Below are 24,212 nucleotides of genomic sequence, written 5' to 3'. Positions count from 1 at the left end.
CCCAAGGCATGAAACTGCACAGCCGAAACAATTCATGGGTGCTTAAGCCCAACACTGATTGCTTCCTTCAGGGGATATTTTGTTTCAGGTTTTTCCCCTCGATCTAATGTCAACATTGTATTTTAAACAAACACTCCTAATTTATTCTTGATTTCATAATGCAAATTACTTTTTCTAGTACTCCATCTATTCTGTTATTTAGTTCCTGCTTTATTTACCAGTTTGTTTTGCATATAGATCTCCCCCCTAAGCAATCCCTGCATCAAGGGCTAAGTTTATTTTTCCATTCCTCTTCTCCCACTGTTTGTGTGACTCTGACCACAGAATATCAGGTGAGAATCCTTTCAATGAAAAATTCCTGTGAGAAAATTCCTTCTGTTCCACCCAAACAAGCTCCTGGCTTCCAGACATTTGCAGGTCAGGGACCTCTCAGGCCAGAGTTTATTTAGATTTTTGTCCATTATCTTTCTATAATCAAATGCAATTTCCACTTTTATCTTTTTTGCCTAGCTGCAGTTATTTTCAGCACATATTCTATGTCCCCTCTCCCCTTTCCTTTCTTATTCCCTTGGTGGGATCCTGTTAACTCCAGGTGCTCAAATTTCCTGTGACAGATCACCACAAGATTATAATTTTCAGGAAAAACCCTCAGGTGCTTCAAAATAGATTGGGATTTTTGATTGTTATGAACTCTACCTTACCACATACCTGAAAGTTCAGCAGGTAACCAAGAACTCATTGTCAAAAAGTGCTTTGGGCACAATTACAGCTAAAATCTTCCATTTAACACACTCATCATCCTGTAGCACACAGTTATTTTTGTGTGTTTGTACTTACTTAGCACTTGACTGTGTGATTTAATAAAATACAGGCCTTGATAACAGAATTGAAGATGAGAGGACTGTTAGAACTCCTGGATTTTTCTCCAGAACTTTTGCCCATCAGTAAATTATAGCTCATGGACAAAAACTCTCTCTGCAAAACCAAAGTCTTCACACATCTGAGGTGATGAGGCAATCAGAGACAGAAATTGAGTGAGATGTGATACAGAAACCCAGGGGTGAATAAAGAGCATTATTAGATTTAAAACATGACAGATCATAAGTCCAGAAAAATACTTCCATTTCAAATCAATTAATAAATGCTACTATTGATAATATGACACAGGGACACACCAACTGTAACACCAAATAACATCAGATAAAGAGAGTCAGGCCACCAAAATCACAAGCCCCAGAAAATGTTGTCATTTTTATACATTTCTGGCTCAAACCATTTTGAGACATTTTCTAGCTTTATCAGAAAAGACTGCTCATATGCTGCTTTCACTTCCTTGAATCCTCAGAGACTTCTGTAATCATTGTATTTCCTCCAAACCAGAGCTCTTTAATAAACAAAATACCCTAAAATAGCTAAAATTCTATGAGCTAAGTGGTGTCTGTGGCACATATAATTTGTTAAATGCCAGGAGATGATAAAGGAAAATGTGCACAGATTTTATAAAGTAAATATTCCAGAAATAAAGTACATTAAAAAAAAGAAAAAAGAAAAAAAAAAGAAAAAAAAAAAAAAAAAGAAGAAGAAGGAACAGCAAATGGATTTAGAATTATGGAATCATTTAGGTTGAAAAAGGAGTCCCATGGAGTTCAACTTAGCCCCCACCTTGTCCCCAGCCCAGAGTACTGAGTGCCCTGTCCACCCCTTCCTTGGACCCCTCCACTTGTCTAATTAACAGATTAGCCTGATAATTTTATATTACTAAAGTGGTCTCTTATTTTTTCAACATCTACACTGAAGCAAAGCATCCTTAGTGACAGGAACTCCATTTTCCACCTGACTCCAGAGTTTCTGCCTCAAGGAGGCAATGGGTTCTCTCTTTAAAAACAGACTCACACAGTCCTTGGTTTGTTAACCAAGACAATTTGGGAAAACTCACACAAAATGAACATATTCCATTCCTTGACTATTTCTTCTCTAGCAGATCACAGCCCAGAGGGTTCCTTCAGGAAAACTGTGCAGCAGGAGGAAGGAGTTCCCTGCCTTCAGTGCCCTGATTCTGCCCCAAAATGCCACACATGAGCTACGGGTGTGTCTGTCTCACCATCTCCATTTCACCTCTTGAAAACCTGCAGGAAATTATTGACACACAGATATACTGTGGTTTTTTCAGGTGTTCTCATGCACTTTAATTTAATCCCTTAATATGTATTAAACCCCTGCCTGTTTAAGAGCAGTTGGCAAGGAACTCTCTCCCCACACACTGATAGAAGTTCCTTGCACTTGAACATCCCTGCCCACATGTTTCAATAGAAAACAGCTTGGGGTTAAAAGATTTTTAAGTTGCATTGGTTGCATTTAGAGAAAAATAAAATTGTTAGTTAGCTATCAGGTATTTCTTCCCATTATGTTCAGTTTTAGGTATTTAAATACTGGAGTTGAATATTTTCACCATGGGCAACTCAATGAATCAAGGCAATGCTGGTAACCTAATTTCAAGCACTGCTTTTTTTTTAGGATGGATTTTGTTTGTTTTCATTATTTCCATTATTTCATACTTGCTTCAGTCTCTATACTCATACACCAATGCCACATGCTTGCTCTTCTTCTCCCTGCTATCACATTTTTAACATAATATACAGGATATAATATAATATGTGTGACATAATATATGCATGTACACCATTACTTCTCTCTGAATTAATTTTTTCCTGATCTTGGGAAGTGTAAATCCAGTTGCTGGCAGGTTTAACAGGATGAAAGTCAAGATTTACTGGGTTCTGAACCACAGCCTGGTCTTAAACATGACCATGGACTGCTGCTGAATAGTTTTTATTTTTTTTAATAATCTTCCCAATCTCTATCTCTTTTGAGAAGCTACTTGCCTGCAACAAAAGATAATGTGTAATTTGATTAAGGATGGATATATTTCCTCCACAGCACAAGTAGACAATCTACTGTAAAGTAGTTTGAACTTTCATGCCTAATGTTGGTGAGTTCTCCTACATAAGGACAGCTGCAGTTACCACGAGCAATGAAAATAAATATTGAAATAGAAAACATTCCAGTTTGAAGACAAGCAGCAGCTTCAAGAGATGTGTGTGCAGCAAGGTCTTTTTCTCTGCTCTGCTCTCTTCACCCTTTTGTCAGGAAGAAGATTGAGAGTGATCCATTTAGGCTGGGCTTTGCCTCAGCTTTGTGTCTGCGGTGCGAGGGAAGGGAAGAAATGCAAACAGAAAACAGGACAGCTGTAAAATCACCTGAAGTGCTGCCACAGCCATGCAACCATTGAATCAATAAGGCCTATATAATAATCAATTATTGATCCAAGATCAATAATCTTGGAAAAGACCTCCAAGATCATCCAGTGCAGCCTTCCACCAGATCCCACCACGGCCACTAAAGCACACCAGAAAGAGCCCCATCCTCTGTGTCTTTGAACAGCTCCAGGATGGTGACTCCAGGACTGCCCAGGGCAGCCCATTCCAATGCTTAACACATGAAGCATTGGGTCATTGGTTAAACCCAGGTGAAGCTGAACCTGAAATAGGAAGAAAATTTGTCACATGGAAAAAAAACCCCACCAAAATTAGCACCTTAATGAAAAATGAAGTATGACTAACGACTTCTCAAGGAACATATTACCACTGACTGGAATGGCAATCAGCCCTCTTCAACACTAATTTTGGATAGATAACATTAATTTATAAATAAGCAGTTTTAGCATTACATCCAATATCCCTCTTGCTCAGCACACAGCAATTAGAGCCCTTGAGAAATCACGCTCCTAAAAACATTGCTTTGCTGGGCACAATCAGTTGGCTGCCTGAGAAACTGAAGGAAAAGCTTGCTTGTTCACCAAATATTTCCAGTGGCCTGATCCCTGGGATCATTTGGGGGCTGCACAGATTCAGGAGCTGCTCGGGGTTTGCATTGCTATTTATAACTTCTCCTCGTCTGGGTGTGGAAATCTATCTAGCACCAGCAGAGTCATCCAGACACAGAGCAGACCTCCTGGGAGCTGAAGAAATTAACCCAAATTAAACCTGCCAAGTTCATGTCACAGCTTCCAGAATCACAGAGTTATCCAAGCTGGGAGAGACCTGAAAGATCATCAGCTGTTCCTCAGCATCACCCCAAACCACACCCCAAGGACCACATCCAGAAAACTTCTGAACACTTCCAGGAATGGTGACTCCACCATCTTCCTGGGCAACTCATTCTAATGCCTGACCAATTTATTCCAGTGCCTGACCACTCCCTTCCAGTGAGGTTTTTTTTCCCCTCTAATATCTGATTTGAACCTCCCCTGGTGTCACAATGCTACAGAACTGTGGGGTGCCTGTCTCCAGTCCTGACATCACAGATGTGGAAATCAGTGAACCTCAAGCTGAGGCAACACAGAAAATTTCACATCAGGCATAGAAAAAGTTGTTTTTCTTTTTATCCTTCATAAAAAGTGGAAGTAAATTAAGTTTTAAGTTAGTCTTCTCTAGGATACCGTGGTACAGAGTCTGAGGGTGTATATGGTCAGTCAATATTTAAACTCTCCATGCAAAATATATTAGGCAAATATATTTAAAAACATGCATGTTATACATATATATTTGACAAATATATTTAGAGGAATTTAAAAGAGTTTTGAATTTCATGACAGACAAAATCTGCATCCAATTTTGAGACAACCCCCAACAGACTGATTCATACTTTGAAACCGTGTCCTTGTAACCTTGAAGGAATCAGAAACATTCATTAGGGACAAGACATATATTTTAATAGACTTGATAACACAAACCTGTTGGAGTAAAAAAAGAGATGGGAAAATGTATCTGCTACTCCACGGCACCAGTCTGCAACTGTGTGGGCAGAACTGTCTATGCAGCACTGCCCCCCAAACCCAAGCAAACTGCACGACCTGCTCCTCCAGCTGGGATGTACACAACCTCCCCCCATCCTCCACCCCCCAGTTTTACAGGGAGAAGGAACTGTAAATTAAAAAAGCAGATCTTTATCCACAAGCCTGTTCCAAGCATAAATTATTACAGTGTGGCATAAGGAATATTTGCCAATGTTTATCTCTGACTCACTCACCAGCTCTTCTCTGCCAAAATGGAACACTAGGTTGGAATCATAGCATCCTGGAATGGTTTGGAAAGCACCTTAAAAATCTCTTATTCCACCCCCCTGCCATAAGCAGGGATGTCACTCTCTAGGACAGGTTGCTCAGGGCCCCATCCAACCTGTCCTTGAAAGAAAAATCAAATAAAACTCAGAAATTATTAAGATGTAAAGGTGCCAATAACCCAAAATGTGGATGCCTCCCTGCATTGAAGGAACACGAAAAAAACATTTCAGGATGTTACTACTGATCCCACGTCTGGAACTATATTTGGCTTTTAAAAACACACTATTTGTTTTCGGTTCTGAAAACCAAACTCCTCGTTACGGCAGAAGCCCTGCTGCAGAGTCAAAAACCACTGAGACTAGAAAAGCACTTGGAGACTGAGCTGTGCCTGATGCCCACCCTGTCCCCAGCCCAGAGCACTCAGTGCCACCTCCAGCCCTTCCTTGGACACCTCCAGCCATGGGCACTGCAACCCTCCCTGGGCAGCCCCTGCCAAGGCCTGAGCTCCCTTTCCATGCACAAATTCCTGCTGCTGGCCAAGCTGAGCCTCCCCTGGCCCAGCCTGAGGCCGTTTGCCCTTGTCCTGTCCCTGTTCCCTGGGAGCACAGCCCGACCCCCCCTGGCTGTCCCCTCCTGTCAGGAGCTGTGCAGAGCCACAAGGTCCCCCCTGAGCCTCCTTTTCTCCAGGCTCAGCCCTTTCCCAGCTCCCTCAGCCTCTCCTGGGGCTCCAGCCCCTTCCCCAGCTCCCTGCCCTGCCCTGGACACGCTCCAGCCCCTCCAGGGCTCTCTGGCTGGAGGGACAGAACTGGACACAGCCCTCGAGGTCCCTCAGCAGGGCCAGCCCAGGGGACAATCACTGCCCTGGGCCTGTGGCCACCCCATGGCTGGCACAGCCCAGGGGCCATTGGCCTCTGGGTCCACAATCAACTGCCCCACACCAATTTTCTCAAAGTACAGGCAAATGACACCGTGGAAGCTTTGGTTTGTTCTGAACAATCCACCCCTTCTATCCCAAAACTTTGCTGGCGGAAACAGAACCCCTTCTCTTCCTCTGGCAGTCTGCTTTGGAAGTGTAAACAGCTTGGAAGTGTAAAAACCACTCCATGGACACAGATATAAGGGGATTTGGATGGTGCTGCTGCAGACAGGCTGTTCTGGGAGGGTGAAGGAAAGCCAAACAGTCCCCCTTGTTTACAACAGGTAGCAAAGGGCCCCTGCTGGCCCACACTCTTCCTAAATGAACTTAAAGGGTGACAGCGTCACATAATAGTCCCCTGACCTACCCTACATATTTCTGCCAGCAAATCTGTCAGTACAGGATGGTAAAGCATCCTGTCTTTGCAATCCTCACGGCACAAATGCACCCCCAGTGAGTGCAGAACACTTCTGCTGCTTCAGCCTGAGCTTCAGAGATCTCCTGTGATGACACAAACTCTACAGATCCTGGATTTCACTTTGTTCCAGAATGCTGTGAAATAACACAAAGAAAATTTGTTCTGTTTCATAGCAAACCGAATACAGGAATATGAGTAATTAATGCAATTTTAGAGATGGAAATGGTTTGGAATTAAAGACTCATTAAAGGCATATCTGGGAGGGGGTTTGGGATAGAAAAATTGAACAGATATCACTGCTCGTGTGTATCCTGCACTTCCCAGCTGTGAGCAACTAGCAAAGAACAATTTGCACATGGATAGCGTTCCAGCAGGATATTTTTTTGACCAAAGCAGCTCAGCCAGAACACTTCCCCTCAGGTACGTCCCCTCTGACCAATGCACCAATTTGAGCTCGTTCCTGGCTCCCTCCACAAGGACAAAACTTAAACATCCCCCTCTGACACCAGTCAGTCCGTGAAGGCACAGAAATGCTGCTGCACTCATCAAATAGCAAATAAATTAACAGCTCCCAGGGTTGTCCCCATGACAAGGCAGTTGAAAATGCTCCACGAGCTTTGCCCACCTTTGCTTACCTTTGCCTACCTCTCTCTGCTGGATTCCTCCTCACCTCATGCTTCTGATGATCCTCTTAAAACTGCAGCCCACCACTGCCCTCGGTCCCAGCAACCAGCCCTCAGAGGAAAGTGTTATTTGAGCTACTCAACCTTCCAGCTGGCAGGAATTATCCTCTCCTAGGTAAAGAAACTCGTGGGGTGAGCACAGTCCTGAAACCTCAACACTTCATACTGCGCCGAATAAATTTGAATGGTTAATAACACCGAGTTAACAAAAAAATTCTCCCAATGCAAACGAAACCAAATAGCCCAAACTCCTGCCTACATCCCACCCTTCCTTGTGTGTCCCAGGTCAGGGATTGGGGAGCACAGGTTCAGCACACAGACAAAAGTATCCATGAGAGTCCACCTGATCCAGCCACTGCTGGATCAGCTCCTCGTTTTCATTTCATCCTGGGAAACTGAGAGCTCTGATCACATCATCAACATGTGCCAAAAATTCATTGCCACGTCCCACAAACTGTCTCTCAAACAACGCATCATGCTTCAAAAGAAATTCCAGGAGAATTTAATGTTCGGAATATTCCCATCAATTTATTAATGCAAAGGCTGGAATAAATTCTCACCATCACGATTTTAGTTTTGCCATGAAAATGAATTGAAAATATGGGCCAGGTTTGTGCATTTGTTTATCTGCATGTTAAATACATCAGCTCAGTGGCAGCCTCCTCTGAACTGGGGAATTGTGGTGCAGTGGTTCCAACAGGGACTTTAGGGCACAGAGTGCAGTTTGTCTGGGCCTCTACAGATGGTCTGGAGTGCAAATACAAGGGAAAAACCTGATAGAAAATAAACAAACACTGTCTTCCTTAAATGTAGTTGTCCTTTAATGTATTATTAAAACACAGAATCCACTAATCACAGAATTATAGAGTCCCAGAATGGATTGGGTTGAAAGAGGGTCCCTTGATTTTTTACCTTTTCCTTGTTCATCAAGAAAGACTGATCATTTGACTTTCTATTCCATCAGAACCTGGCATATTTTAATTTTAAAAACATTTTGGGCATCACTGAGGAGCTCACTTTACTAAGAAGGCATAGACAGATCCCTTCAAGGTCTGGCTGACTTTGGGGTGCCAGCACAGCATTTTGCAGCACCTCCAGTGCATTTTGGACACAGGCAAGCAGAGCATCCACCTCCACCTCCTGCTGTGTCAGGAGGAGATAAAGCCTCACAGGACACCCAAGAGGTAGGAATGTTAATAATTCTCATGCTGAGTTTCTTCAGGCCTGAAGATATCATTTCATAGCAAACAGATAACCACGAAGAAATCAGACACCTCAATGACATCACCTTCATCCTTGCCACTGTCACCGCACCCACACAAGGGTTAAATGATTTTTGTGATCATGCCAACCCCAAATGAGCTCAAGCTTGGCACGTACAAGATTAGAGGGGAGAAAAAAGGCCACTCTAAATTATACTCAACAATGACACTTTGCAGTTTCAGAAACTCAGGAACATAAATCAATATTAAGTTTCTAAGCTCTCTTGACAAGGAAAACCATCATATAATTACAGAATCAAATGAGAGGCATGTCCACGTTGTAAGTATTTGTAAGCAAGTTGATATCAGTCGTACTTTAGAAACAAATATCTCATTTACAAGCCAATTTGAGCAATATAAGCTGCCAAATTGAGCCTGAAGCCTGGAACCCAAAGCCTGCAGGAAGAAGCCAGTCCTCTAATTTCCTGCATGACTGGACACACAAAAGTAAGACAAAGTGTCGTTCTATTACAGCTCAGAAAACATGCTTTTAAAACTCAGGTAGGGTTTAATTCCTTGGCTTCCAGAGTTTTAGAAACAAACTCTTGCTTAAAAGAGCTCAGTGCTGAGCTTAATGGGCTGAAGGCAATCTGTGTTAATGGAGTCCACTCTGGAGTGGAGTGGATTTGCTTCTCTCAGTGCCTTTAGCTTGGAAATAGCCAATATTTCTTTCTTCACCTTATTATTAGTAACTGTAGGGATGAGAAATTATGGGTCCATCTTAGCTGTCATCTGGTCTAAACTTCAGACTACTCATGTGCTCTAGGGACTTCTGCTGTTTGTCCTAAATTAAATAATTGTTAGGAACTCAAAGGGGTGAAACCATTCCTCCCTTAATTACGCATTTCATGCCTTGCTAAACTCCTGAACAAAACTGAGTCAGTGTTTTGTGGTGGGCAGGGCATTATTTGTGGGGAAAATCAGCACGCATTTCAGTGGTTAAATTGAGAAAGAACCAAGCTGAAACCTCCTGATTTCAATAGCAACTGATTAGCTTGAACTGATCTTTGAAAGTGGCTACTACATGGAATTTCCATGCTCCTTCCTCTTGAGTATCACATCATCATCACCTTATTTATTTAGATATTTCCCTGAATAAAAAATATGAGAAAACAAGGCTGCTCTGCTCATTATTTCCAAATATCTTCCCTGGGAAACAACCCAACATCAAAATATTTTATCATCGCACTCCCAGCACCTAAAACTTTGTGCTTGTCTGGCTGTTTGTGGCTCTGTGCCGCCCTTCTCCTCAGGTTTCTGCTGCGTCTAGGCACGGCTGCCAGCACACAAATGTCCTTTTTTGTCTCTAATTACACCACAATGCCCAGGTGTTGAGCCCCTGGACCTGTGACACAACGACTTTCCTTTATTCAAGCTATTTACAATTATATAAATTGCTTGAATATTTTTTTTAACATCCATTTTAAAGCTCAAAGTGTTTCATCTGCCCTCCCTTCCTGTACAATAGGACCTCTCATTGCTTTTCATGCTTTTAGCAATTAACTTTAATAATTCTTCTATTTTCCCCCCACTAAATATGGTAAAATATGGAATATAAATTCACAGTAGGCTGAATTTACCTGGTTAATCCCCAGTTTTAAAGAGAAATACAAGCAAATACATGAACCAAAAAGAGACACCTTCAGGTTCCCAGCTGTGACAGCAGCAGATCAATGTTTGTTGTGCCACCTTGACTCAAGAATCTCTCCTATGATCATTTCCCCAATTTATATTCATTACAGAACACCTGCCAGATCTGTTACCCAAATTATTTGGTGTCCCTGTTGTATCCCCCAACGTGTGAAACCACCCCTTGTGCAATCAAAGCTCAAGTCTGCTTTGAGAATCACCACATAAAAAAAGATTGATTTTCATCTTGGAAATGTCAGACTTCTGCCTATAATGCTCAGCTACATTTTTCAGGAGCAGTAAAGTTCAAAAAAGAGCCCCAGCCCTGACACATCTCCGACACATCATGATGGATGTGACAGTTCTGCTGCTTTACTGCCAGAAACCTCCTGCTACAGAATGAGGCAATCAATGAAGAATAATAAATCTATCCCAGACCCCAGAACTATTTTTTGTACATGCAGAACAGCAGAAATGACATATTTGTTATACCTCTGGAGGTAATAAACCATCACACTTTCTTTACTATTACACAATTCCAGTTAAACAGTTTAATCTTTACCTGTTTTATCTGCTCAACACTTCACCATCGCAACTCCCAATATGCATTTTCAGATTATTAATGTAGAAAATTTAAAAAAAACAGAAAAAAAAAAAGGGGGGGGAGGGAGAGAATTGAAGACACACTTTCCAATTAAAAGAAGAAGTTTTCTTACCATTTTTTTCTGGTCCCTCTGTCAGCCAGGAGAACAACTGCTGCTCCAAAGGAATCTGCTGAATTACGTTCCCTTCATCCTGGAACACATTGCTCCTGATTAATACTGACTCCAAAATTTTACCTTGAGTGTACAGCACAAATACATTTCATTTCCCTTTTTTTGAGAAGTCCTGTGTTTGAGATAAATTGCAGCAAGTTTGGAAAAGTTAATTTGACGTGCATAAATCAAGGCTTTGCAGAGAAGGGATTGGTTTGATTTATAGCTAATGCCTTTGAGTGTATTCTCCTACCTATCCTTCAAGTAACAGCCTTGATTTCAGCAAGAGGGAATATACTTCAAAATAAGTATTTTCTGAGGTCATTTGACCACACCACCAAAAAAAACAAGCCCAGCTGTGCCAAATACCGTGATTTAAAATACATGAGTTCATTTAAAATTTTCAGTACACAAGCTCAATAAATTTGAAAACTGTTGCAGGACTAGATTGATGGTTCCTTGTGCTTGTGTATGATTTCCAAAACACATCCATGGATCACTGTCATAATTCTATTTCTGCCATTATTTTATACATTCATAAGCACACAGGCAATATTTAATGCTGTAGTAACTGAGTTGGGATGAGGTGAGGCACACAGAACAAGCAGGTATGTGACTAAAGCTCACTAAAACTGAGAATTGGGAGGAATTTCAGGAGCCAAAAACTTCTCTCTACTCATTTGGCTTTTCCCAAGCTGAAGTTTTAAAGGCAGGAACATCCTGACACTCTCCCTCTCTTGCCCCCTGAAAGGCACTGGCTGCATTTGTAACCAGGCTGAGGAAGGGACAACAAGCAAAGTTTCTTTTGCTTTCGTACAAACCTGAAATAAGTTCATAAATCTGTAAGTCAGGCTCTGCCCCAGAGCAGTGGGGACCTGGCTGTGAGGAAACACTCAAGGTAGGAAATGAGTTTTGATGACACCAAAATCACTCCTGACGCTCCTTGGTGGTGGCCCTTTGCTAGAAGGCTGCTCTTGAGGAATCCCCATGAAATGTTAGAGGCAGAAAATAAGAACAAAAAGCAGATTTCAGCACGTCTGTGCTTGGATAAAAAGCAATCTCACCCCCCACTAAAAAAAAATCATTTATTTTTGTGTGTGGCCTTGTTATCCCTGAAACCCCCTGGTCAGACAGGGCTCCTCTCTCGTGGGTGTGGGAAGGAATGAATTCTCCCAGTGCACACAAGGAAACTACAGCAGGATCAGGAGCTGCTGCCCAAGGATGATAAAACGTTCCCATGACAATCCCTCTCAGCTGTGCATCTCATTGCTATTTCCAGCAAGCACAGTTTGGTTTTTTTCCAAGTGAAGACAACAACGCACTTTCTGAGGAATTCAAAATTAGCAGGAGCAGTGCAGCACTGCTTTGGAGTTGTTTCTGATGATTAATAAATTAATTTACTATTAGGTGTTGTGGGAAGAGGCAGAAAATAACTCAAATGGCTCTTTCCCTTCAAGCTGGATGATATTTTTTTAGAGTATTTTCTCTGAGATCAGTGAAATGTTCTGAAAATACTTTGTAGGTACCAGTTCATTTAAAAACAAAGCAATAACTCTACAAAAATTAAGATTTTGTTTTTCTTTTTCCCTAGGAGCTAAAATAACATTTGGAATGTTCTTTAATTTTTTAATGATAGGAGACTATTTTGCATTAATATAATGAAGTTGCTTATTATAGCTGAAGCTATTTTTAAGTTTCCCATAACAGGCATAACAGTTCACCTAATCATCTCTAATTTTAATGTAATCCTTTTAATTCCTGATACAACCCTAATTCTTAAACAAATGTTAAATAAACAGCAAGTCTAGAATCAGTGCAGCTCTTACAGCATTGTGCCATTCCCAACCACATGAAAACACTCTGTAATACAAAATTATTCATTTTCAGTTGCCATTCTGGGTCAAAACCCTGTAACTGCTCACCAGATTAACTTTCAGTAATAACAGACTTGAATACATTGTTTTGATTAGCCAAGATTCTCTAACATCTCTCATGTATTAGTAGCTCAGCTCAGATTTTCCAATTTGTTCACTGATGTCCTTAGCAGAGAAAAAAGGAAGCATTTTCTGGACGAGGAAAGGAGCAGGGTGGTTTCAGGTGAGGCAAGGGCTCTCAGAGCTCAGAGAAATCCAAATTCAATCTTCCAGCCCCCTCATGATCTGCTGACCTTCTTCATGTGAATAAATGAGCTGAATTTAATTCCCAGCCAAAGGACCAGAACCCAAGCAGATTCTTCAAAACCTGATTTCCTGCACTAATAGAGACAGAAGAACAGCATTCCCCAAGTTCCAGCTGTGGGATTTGTCTTTGATGTCTCCCTGTAAACATCAGAGGCCAGGGACCGCCCTGTGTTGGTGGCAGCAGCAGGAAGGGAGGGTTGATGCCCACATCCAGTGAAAACCTTGGGCTGGTACAGCACAGAGCAGCTCTTTCCCCTTCCATCCAAAATTCCAGATGCCACTGGCACAGCCAGGGAACCAGGCAGAGGGAATGGCCAAACCTCCCTGATTCACTGGCTTTGAGATGCTGCATTCTCAGCCTGCCTGACAGATTTCATTTTCTAGGTACTCTTATTTAAAGTTAAAAAACCCTTCAAGTGCATCTGAAGTGAATGAAAGGATTGTTTGGTTGTTTATTTTGGCAAGTTAGAGAATTTCTGTCTGGAATCAGAATTCTGGGTTGCCAGGGACCCACGAGCATCCAGTCCCACTCCTGACCCCACAACATTGCCCTTTTTAGGGTGAGTTTTTTCTTTTAAATCAGCACACGAGCAACAGCATGAGCACAAGTTTAATCAGCATCCTCCCTCAGCTCCTCTCACTGAATTTTGCTGATTGTGATTCTGAATGCTGCTGAGATTCAGCTCCTAAAAATGTGTCATAACAACTCCAGCAGCACCGACACTCTGACCTTCAACTCTAATTAATTTTAACAGACATGGCCGTGTTTTGAAAAACTAAAAAAACCCCAAAGATCTGCCCTGCTCTTTTCCAAAACAAATAAAAAGGTAAGAGTCAGCCTACTGAATAGACAGAATGAGATTCACAACAAAAATAAACTTATTAAAATGGCTTCTGCTTATTGTGTTTTAGGAAAGGGGTTTTGACCATGGGCACGCAAGCCAGACCACAAAAAAAACCCCAACCAAAACAGTGCTACACTAAGGCTACATTAAAAAAAAAACAAAAACAACAAACAGTTTCAAACTAAAAGCTAACAAGATCTAGATAGGTTTTGTGTCGTTTTCACGTTTTAACTGTGTAATAAAATCAACATATTTTGCTAAACCTTTCTGAGACCTCACACTGCAGGTAGTGAGGGGACCTCAGGATCACCTTTCTTTTGTAAAGTCACTGTAGAGTCACCTAAATCAAGTTTAAAACAAAACTAATCACTCCATTTATTCAAGACCATAAATATTGAAAGTTTTTTCTTCCCCAATGAGATTAAAAACATAGTCTATTCTAGGTCAGTCATGTCTTTATGGATACAAATAATAACATTAGGATGTTGCAGGACATAAAATAGATTTGGAATTAAACCCCATGCTTTATCTAGAGTCGCTCTGTGACTTTACAGGGTTTAACACAGAAGTTCTTTTCACTTTTTTGTAGTGTCTACTTAAACTACTGTGACTGTGAGAGACTTTAAACCAGTGAAAGAGTAAAATCCCACAGACTCCTTTCATTGATCTCAAACTTGTGAAGAACCTGTTGTTTAGAATGGCCCAGAAGAGGTGGAACTGTGAGAGGGGATAAAGCACTGTGGTATTTTATAATGAAACTGTTTTCATTCCCTATGAGATGAGGCAGTAAAAAATCCCAACCCTTTTAACATCCTTTAAACACAGTTTACATGGCTCTCCCTTCCTCGAGAAAGAGAATCTATTCCTTGGATAGGAGAAACAAATCTGAGGAGTGCAGGGGCAGTGATTGAAGAGCTCTCTCCATGAATATCCACCTACTCAGACACGGAACAAGCTGCTCCCAGGCAGCAAATTAAATCCATCCCTTCAGCAGCAGTGAAACACAGAACACTAAATAATTCAGCTCTCAAACTCTAGCTACAGGATGTTGACAGCAGGAACTGCCAGCCCTGAGGATGCAGAGGTGACCCCAGGATGTGCTGATGTTCCCTCTGCCCCCCTGCAAACTGAGCCCCTGCCTCAAACAGAGGTGCAGCCATGAGGGGGCTTTGAAAAGAATTGCCACTGTCCTCAGCCTGAAATGCTTGGGAGCCAGAACAATTTTCCCAGGGCATAATGAAACCACCTGAGGAAATTGTTCCAGTCCCTGCTCAGGCAAGGATTAATGCTGTTGCTCCTAGCACGTAAAAATCACCTGGAATTCCCACCCTGAGCAAGGCAGGGCAGAATCAGACAAAACCAGCAGCTCTGCATTATACACTGCTCACTGCAGGGTCACAAACTGCCTCAGTAAATATTCCCAGAATAGCTGGAGCTGGAAGCGGCCTCTGGAGATCATCCTGTGTAACCCCCTGCCCAGACAGGGGCACCTGGAGCGGGTGGCACAGGAACACGTCCAGTGGGGTTTGGGATGTCTCCAGAGAGGGAAACTCTCCCTGGGCATCTGTTCCAGGGCTCTGCCACCCTCCATGGAGAGTTCTTGCTCATGTTGGGGTGGAACTTGTGTTGTGTGGCCACTGCTCCTCATTCTGTCACTGGCACCACTGGACAGAGCCTGCACCCTCCTCTGCCAGCCCCTGGAGGTGTCTGTGTGCATTGATGGGATCCCCCTCAGCCTCTCTTCTCCAGACTGGCTCAGCTCCCGCAGCCTCTCCTCATCAGGGAGATGCTCCAGACCCCAAATCACCTCTGTGGCCTCTGCTGGACCCTCTCCAGTAGCTCCCTGTCCTTCTTGGACTGCAGAGCCTCGAGCTGGACACAGCCCTCTGGATGTGCCTCACGTGGGATCCCTCCCTGACCTGCTGGCCATACCCTTCCTGATGTCCCCAGGATCCCTCTGGCCCTCCAGGCCACAAGGACACTCTGTCAGCTCATGGTAACCTTGTCTCTCACCTGCAGCCCCAGGTCCTTCCCCCAGAGCTGCTCCAGGTCCCCCAGCCTGTGCTGGCACTGGGTGCTGTTCCTGCCCAGGTGCAGGAGCTGTGTTTCCCTGGTTGAACCTCACCAGGTTTCTCTCCAGCCTCTCAAGGTCCCACTGGAGGTCAGCTCAGCCCCCAGGTGGATCCACCAGTGCCCCCAGTCCTGTGCCAGCAGCAGCTGCCACCACCAGCACTGCCCACACAGGGGTCTAATCCCATACCAAGCAAGATTCCCTGGCCTGAAATTCCATATTTCCTCTGATCTTCCCATCACTTTTGCACTTCACTATGGTATTAACAGAACCAGACTAGAGTGAGGTTGATGGCAGAATACAGGGATTGATTTTCTGCTGTCTTTCCTTTACCTGTCCATATGACAAGGGAATTTCATCACCAGGACAAGGCCTGCTCACAGAGAGTGATGCCCACCTGGAAAGCCCAAGAACCACCTCAGGATGGGGTGAAGAGAGGGATCTGCACCCAGAATGTTCTGGAAGGCAGACCCCAGGTGTGCTGGCGGTGTATTCCAGAAAAGGAAGGTCCCAAAGCTCCCATATTTCCAGCAATTCCCTTTAAGTGCTGGCTCCAGCAATGCCATTACCTGGTCACCACCATCTTCATACCTTGCTCCTCTGAGCAGCTTCCATTCATCTCCCTGTGTTCAGACATGACACAATGGAAACATAAACCATGATGTACAGAATTGCCATTAAAAATAAGTACAGCTGTCACTCTGGTGGATGAAAAAATGTAGCAGAGATAAGAAATCAGTCCAGCTGCAAGTCTGCATTATCAGACCACCTTAAAAATGCAAAAGATCAAGGATTTGGTCTGATTTTTAAAAACACATTCTACTGCAAGCCCAGGTATCTCATCAAGCCTTTTGCAAAAGCATCTGCTTTCCTTCAGGGCTTTTCATGTCCAGCCTATAGAAAGGATAAATATTCCTTTAAGTGGCAATGATTTCTGAAAGATGAATTTTTAAGTGATTTATGCTTCAGGCAGTGTGTATAAAACCTGACAGGAAGCTCTAAACTGATGAGCATTCCTGCTTTGCTCTTGCACTGATTTAAAAGGAAAAAATCACCCTAAAAAGGGCAGTGTTTGCTTGAGTTCTGAAAACAGAGTCCCAGTCTTAAAGGATGGCAAGAACTGAGGAATATCACTGATGTGGTGATAAAGATTTTTTTTTAAGGAAGACAACAAAATTCCTGGGAAATGTATCCTGAAAAAAAAAAAAATAATAATAAAAAAAAAATCAGATAATCTGCTCTCCATGGGCAGCAGTACCTCTGGAATCAATGTGTTCCATGGTTAACAATCAAAACACGGGAACAACCAGAACAATTCTTTTGAGGATAAATGAAGGAAGTCAGTTTAGCCATCACTGCTAAGAGAGACAATTATGATGCTCAAAGACAAATAAATGCATTTCTAGATTAATACCACGGGGCAGAACACTAAAAAATGGGAATTGAGGAAATAATTTAGTCTTTCTCTTATATCCCTTCCCCCAAACCTGAACATTTTCTACAACATGGTTTTGTTGGGGTTTTTTTTTTTCCAGCATTAATGGCACCTGCAGCCGGAGACAAGTAGGCAAATTAAGCACCTTGCAAAGCCTCAGCCACAGCAGCTTCTCTTCTCCCAGCTAATTAAAGGGTTTTCCTCTGAGCCTGAAGCTGTCTAATCATGGCAGAAGCAGTCCCCCATCATTAGGGATGACTTGAATCAATCCTGCAGCAGGATGCAGACTCAATTTCGTATTTGATTTTTAATTATAAGCTCTAGATACCAATTTCCCTAAGTTTTCAACATAAACATTAAAGAAAACCAAACACCACGACTGAGATTTCACAGTCTTTTGTTGTTCATAAGTGGACTAAAACTGAGCAATTTTGCTTTCACAAAAACCAGGCATAATCCAAACGATTACAGAGCTAAAATCCCTGCATGTCCAATATTGCTGATCAAAACCAATGGAACAGTCAGGCCTGAGATAAGGTCTCTGTATCATTTTGGCAGCTTTATTGTTATTGTTTTTTAACTCTTGGCAGAAGTAAGGCCAAAAATCTTTCAAGAGATCTTTCATTTCCTTTCTACGCCTTACAAGGAACAGAATAAGTATATTGTGGTTTAATATGCTAAATTAGACAACATGTTTTAAAACACAGTGTTGGCTGATAGCAGCACAAAGAGTAAGACAGTTTCTTAATCAGTTTTTTCTGGACAATGATTTCTGGAATTATTGGCTACTCCAGGAAAAAAAAATCCAAATGATTACAAGGCAGATTCCACTTTAAAAAATTCCAGTTTATTCTTTGCTGTTTTGAATAGGGGCTAAGGGAGGCTGCTGTGTTCTCTGTGCCTTTAATAGACAGAGGCAAGGCTGGAGGAGGTGAAATAGGCATTTTCTCTGGAATTCCACCATTCAGCTGTGAAGAATTTCATCTTTTCCTTTTACCTTGGAAGTGCAGCTGAAGAAATGCAAAACGCCCCGTGCACAGAGATATTTTAGTGCAGCTGCATTGTCTCAGCAAACAATGCCGGGCCTGGAGGAGAGCACTGCTAAAAATAATTCCCCAGCTGAGGTCAGGAGGAGAGGACTCATCACAAACCATCCCTGTTGCCCTCATCTGGGCACTTGTGCACCTCTGGCAGCAGCTGGTGCCAGCACATCACCAAACCCAGAGAATTTATGAATACAGTAGGTCACTGAGTGGTATCAAAATAACAACTGGAAGAAAAGTGAATTGGGCACTTGGGCAGAAATTGCAGAGGTAGGAGCAGGCTGTGCTTTGTCATCTGCAGCGCAGTTCAACAGAGGAATAGCAAATGGAGAACAGAGCTCATTCCAGCCAAGGAGACAGCAACAATAGAAGGAAGTTCTCCAAACAAGTGTGAGCACCTTCAGTTTTGGTGGAATAAACTCTTTATCAGGTGGGTGAAACCTGGGAGGCCAAAACAGACTTCAGCATCAGAAAATGCCCAGGATAATTCAGTTCAAGCCATTCACATGCACATGAATAGGGACATGATTCTGAAACTACATCAGAAAGTATGGAAAATACAGCAGCTTTCCTGTTTCTATTTCTAGTCCACCTAAGTGCAGAGCAGTTGTGGGTCTGAAATCATTCCCAAATTGTTCCAAATCTGCTCTCTCAATATATAAAAGTCAAAATACACATCCTTCCTCCAGGAGGGGTTTGGTACTCATTCACAGGAGGGGAATGGCTGGTGTTAAGAACAGCTGCAGTTATTCAGATAAAGGAAACTCAGGAGCTGAAGAGCAAGAAAATGAAAAACAAAACCCAGAAGAACACGCACCAGAAAAACCACACCTGAAAAAACAACAGCTGAGAACATTTTTAAGACATTTGCTTGAGGGAAATACATCTGTTCAAAAAAATCTTAGCTTGGAACAGCAATTAACACACTATGATAATTATTGAAGTGGAAGTGTATTTAGGCAAAAGTCATTAATGTAGTGATTTTAGTGCTAATGAGCAACAGATGTGGAAAGTTTCAACAGAACAAGTTAAAAACAATCAGCCAGATAAGATATTGAACTTCTGTCATGGACACTGTTGTGGACTAGGTTGTAAACCAGATAAAAAACCCCAAGGTTTAGCCCACGTTAAAACCGAAGTCACACATTTCAACATAAAGATATTGAAGCAAATTAATCATCTCTACCAGATTAGAATAAGAAATAAGGTCTTTTTTGGAGTCCTGCAAAATGGGGCCCAGATGTTATAGAAGTTCCATATTCAGACATTATTCTAGGATGCTTTAAAAGCCACCCAGCCCAGCCCTGTGACTACACTTCAGTTCCAACCCGGGGCTGAGAGTGCACAAAACTGCACCACCTCTAAAGCCTGGCTCAGCAAAACCTGCTTGAGCAACCATGGCTCAGCATTAAAGTCAGACAGCAAGGCTTTTTTGGATGAGATGTTAGGAAGGAATTCTTCCCTCTGAGGGAGGGTGGGCAGGCCCTGGCACAGGGTGCCCAGAGCAGCTGTGGCTGCCCCTGGATCCCTGGAAGTGCCCAAGTTTGGGGCTTGGAACAGCCTGACAGTGGGAGGCGTCCCTTCCCCTGGCAGAAGTGGGATGAGATGAGATTTCAGTCCCTTCCAACCCAAACCCTTCCAGGATTCCATGATAATTTACACCAAGAGAGAAGTGTCCCAGTTGAAGGCACACCTCAAGAGAGCCTGGCAGTAATTCCAGCCCAGGACATGCAGAGTAGCATTGAGGTTCCCCACAAGGCTGGATCCAGATCCGTGCAGCAGCAGGAGCATCTCATCTGGCACTGCCAAGAAAAAGCTGAGCTGTGCTGAGCTTGCAGCTCCTGCTGCCTGAACTGCTCCCAGCGACAGACAAATGCCCACAGAGTGAACAACATCATCTGCAGAAGCAGCCAAAATGTCAGATGGGAACACTCCTGTAGGATGTCAGGGGCAAACACTCCTGTAGGATGTCAGATGTGAACATTCCTGTGGATATCAGATGTGAACATTCCTGTAGGATGTCAGATGGGAACATTCCTGTAGGATGTCAGATGTGAACACTCCTGTAGGATGTCAGGGGCTAATGCTCCTGTAGGATGTCAGATGTGAACACTCCTGTAGGATGTCAGATGGGAACATTCCTGTGGATATCAGATGTGAACACTCCTGTAGGATGTCAGGGGCAAACATTCCTGTAGGATGTCAGATGTGAACATTCCTGTAGGATGTCAGGGCAAACATTCCTGTAGGATGTCAGATGGGAACATTCCCATAGTGTGTTTGAATGGTCATTGTGCCAGGGGAAAGTGGAAAACTCCATGACTTCAGGAGGTGATGGTGTCATCTTGCTACATCTCAAATAGCTGATGGAACCTGGAGAGATGATTATTGTCTAGTGAAAACCTGAACCTGGGGGGCTTTGTCCTGGTCCTGACTTTCACAGGCAGATGGCTCAGCAGCCTGGAAACATCTCCTTAGGGCTCTGGAGTGCTTTGTTCCCAGCTGGCACTGGACAAACACACCAAGAACAAAACCCTGAACCTTCTCAGTCACATCAGCAGAGGATCAGATTGTGCAGCAGCTTCAAACATCAAATCATAGTGCATCACAGACCGGTTGTTCCCATTGTGAATTCCTTAAATCCATTATTTGTCAGTGGAAAAGCACAGGATCAGTCCAGGGGAGAACAGGAAAATACTTCTGAATGACCACAACAGGCCTAGCACCTGAGATTAACCAAAAGTCACCAAATTTACCACTGATTAAAAAAAGTCACACAACCTCAAAACTAAAATAATCCATTTATATGATCAAACTATGTGGCTGATAAAGTAGAAGCTAAGCAGAACAGCTTCAGCTGGCTCTGGATCTCGCACTATTAAATACAGTGCTTTACTTTTTATAATATAAAATATTTAATCAAACCTCTGATGTCATAACTGCTTACAGGTGACTCCACACACAGAGCAGGACATGCCAAGTGTGTGATTTTACAGTTTCATGCCTCACTTCCCCAAGCTGCTCACATTTCAAAATGCCTTTTTAATCCTCAGTTTTGCTGCTGCTTTTTTGCCGAGTCCATTGCCTGGTTTCAGGTAGAGCCAGAGGCCTGCTGAGATCCCGGGGAGCAATGTGAGGTCTTATCTCCAACACCACCTCTTGTCTGGGCTGGATACTTGAAATTAATCTTTTTGGAGCGCAGAGGAGGCGAAGAGAAGGAATTAGGTGGGGAAGAAACACCTCGAGAGAGTTTAACAAAACAAGGCAGGATGTGCTTAACTTCTTAAATCTGACAACACGGAGGCCTAGAGGTGAGAGTGTTGCTCTCTTCACCCACCATCTGTGCAAGGGCAAACACAAACTAAGCTCAGCAAAATGAAGGCTGTGGGCACAGGATAAATATGTATAAAAGAGGCACGGGCAGCTTGAGGCAGGATGCTGAGAGCAGCCTCGCTGCAGGGGACACAGGAGCAAAACGAGCTGCTCCATCTCAGAGCATCCTGATTAATGTGCAGCAGGATTATCCAGCACAGATTGCTGGAAGGGCAGGTGCCTGGTGGCCTCTCCAGCAGAAATGCCTCGTGTTAGAGGAGAATCTGCAGTGAAAAACCATTAAAGGTTTGGCACAGCACATCTGGGCTGGCCGGATAACAACACACACAAACTGCAAATGACCTGGATGGCCTTGGGATGAAGGAGGGCAGGGCTGGATGGGATATTGGGCAGGAATTGTTCCCTGGCAGGGTGGGCAGGCCCTGGCACAGGGTGCCCAGAGCAGCTGTGGCTGCCCCTGGATCCCTGGCAGTGCCCAAGGCCAGGTTGGACTTTGGGGCTTGGAGCAGCCTGGGACAGTGGAAGGTGTCCCTGCCCATGGCAGGGGTGGGATGGGATGAGCTTTAAGGTCCCTTCCCACCCAAACCATTCTGGGATTCTGTGATATTAAAGACTTCTAACCAGTCAGAGAAGAGGTTACTTTGGATTCCCACTCAGTCCCTTCGATTTGTTGATCTCAGCAAGGCAACCTGTCGGGATTTCCCCTCTTCTGCACTCATGCTGGGTTAATCCCTGCAGCCAAGTTACACATCCATGCTCAAACTCTCTACCTTGGATATTCCTAGAAGAGGGAGGTATCAAATGGCAGAAAAGGGAGGCTTTGTTCCTAGCTCTTCTTCACTAAGGAATGCAGCTGAAGGGATTTCTGAGCTGTACTTACACAGGTGAGGAAATGCAAAGCATTTCATGATGGAGAAAACACAGGGAGTTGGGCTCCAGAGCTTGCTGTGTGACACAAGGCAAGGCACAAACACAGAGAAGAGTTCGTGCTGTAAATCCTCAGAAAACACACACAGCCTGGCAGGGAAGGACAGAGGAGAAAAAAAAGAAAGAGCTTGTTTGCTAAATGGAATATTCAACTATTTGTTGGCTCTGAGAAAGCCTCTGTGCCAAAACAGAAGGGCTCACAAAGAGCACAAAGTGTGAGTTTAAAACCACCTCAGTGATAGAAAAGGACTCCACAGTATTGAATGGCCATGGAGGGATTCACAAGTCACACTGCCCAGACAAGCTAAACCAAACATAGAACCTGCCCCAAATGATTGAGAATGGCAAAGGCTGAATAAGAACAAATCCTAGGGACACTGGTTAGGGTCAGAGAGGAGAGGAGAAAATCCCAACTGAATGCTGCAGTGCAAAAATAAGGATGGAAAAATAAAGATGTCTCATCTTAATGGTATTTTTAAAAAGTGAACAAAACCCACCCACACTTTTAGGACAAGCACTTTTAAAAAGGATTTGTCCAGGTATCGCTGCAATGTCAGGACTTTCCTTTTGCAGCATCTCTGTCCCCCTCTCCCCGCTCATTTTCAGTCCTTTCTTCTTTTTCTACAGCTGGTTATTTTTATTGGATGATATTGGACAGGATATAAATTCCTTTCCCACTGACCTGCTGCTTGGGCTCTTCTAAAGCTCGTGCAGCCCTTCAGGAACTGCTAGGGGTGCTTTACTAATGACTCATTCAGTCTGCAAAATCCAGCCATGTCCAAACGAGGCTTTGGTGGAGATGAAGCTTAGTCAGGATTAGTCAAAACACTGAGCCAAAAAAACCTTCTGTATCTCCTAATTTACATCAAGGCAGCAGTGCCAGGGTGTTTATTTGGCTTTCAATTGACAAGATGCTGAGCAATCCTACCTTTTCCTTTTGTTTAGGGCATGCGAGCAGGGTTATGGAAATTTCCCGGCTTTATTGTGGGATTTATTCAAAGTGAAGAGCTCCATGAGGGTACAGCTCAAGGAAAAGAGGATGTAAGTATTGACTCAGCTCTTACAGTTGTTTCACCAGAGTTTTGGAGACAGCACAGGGGGAGGCAGCACTTGTTCCCAACCCTCTGAGGAAATGGTGGAAGCAGTTAATTAAGGATTTTTGTGGTGCCAAAGCTTCCAAAGATGCACTGACAAACCCACAGGAGCAGAAAATGCCATCACTGCAGAGTGAAAAAATCGGGGTGCAGACCTTGGAACCTGTGAATATTCAGCAGAGCAAAAGCAGGGACAAAAGCTCATTGGAGGCAGCTGCAGCCCCACAATCCAGGTGCCATTCCAAGGAACAGGAGTATGGTGTCCTCAGGGAATGTTGTACCAGAGAAAATGGAACAGAGTCCAATAAAAGCATGAACTTTCTGTGTGTCTTTTGGGGTCTGGTTTTTTAAAAATTTATTTCTTTGCTTTTTGGTTTATATTTTGCTCTAAGGAACAAATTTAACTTCAGTTTAGGGGAAAATGCCATAATAAATTCAAATACTCTGCAAGCAGAATCCAGTGACTAAAGTGAAGGATGTTTTGTTGGGCTTTTTAACC

The 24,212-nt window shown here is 43.2% G+C and overlaps 1 protein-coding gene across 1 annotated transcript in view; it reads right to left on the bottom strand.

The window, feature by feature from the left end:
- Window positions 1-24,212, bottom strand: part of PCDH15 (protocadherin related 15) — a 640,425-nt gene that overhangs the window by 473,766 nt on the left and 142,447 nt on the right. Inside the window, exon 3 of the mRNA XM_063406141.1 lies at window positions 10,747-10,825. The gene's annotated coding sequence lies outside the window, so the exon portion shown is untranslated. The remainder of the gene's footprint in view (window positions 1-10,746; window positions 10,826-24,212) is intronic.

This window comes from Prinia subflava, chromosome 9 (genome assembly GCF_021018805.1).
Source record: "Prinia subflava isolate CZ2003 ecotype Zambia chromosome 9, Cam_Psub_1.2, whole genome shotgun sequence".
Classification (NCBI taxonomy): domain Eukaryota; kingdom Metazoa; phylum Chordata; class Aves; order Passeriformes; family Cisticolidae; genus Prinia; species Prinia subflava.
Note: the sequence above shows the minus strand (reverse complement) of the source record. Positions and strands in the feature narration are given on the sequence as shown.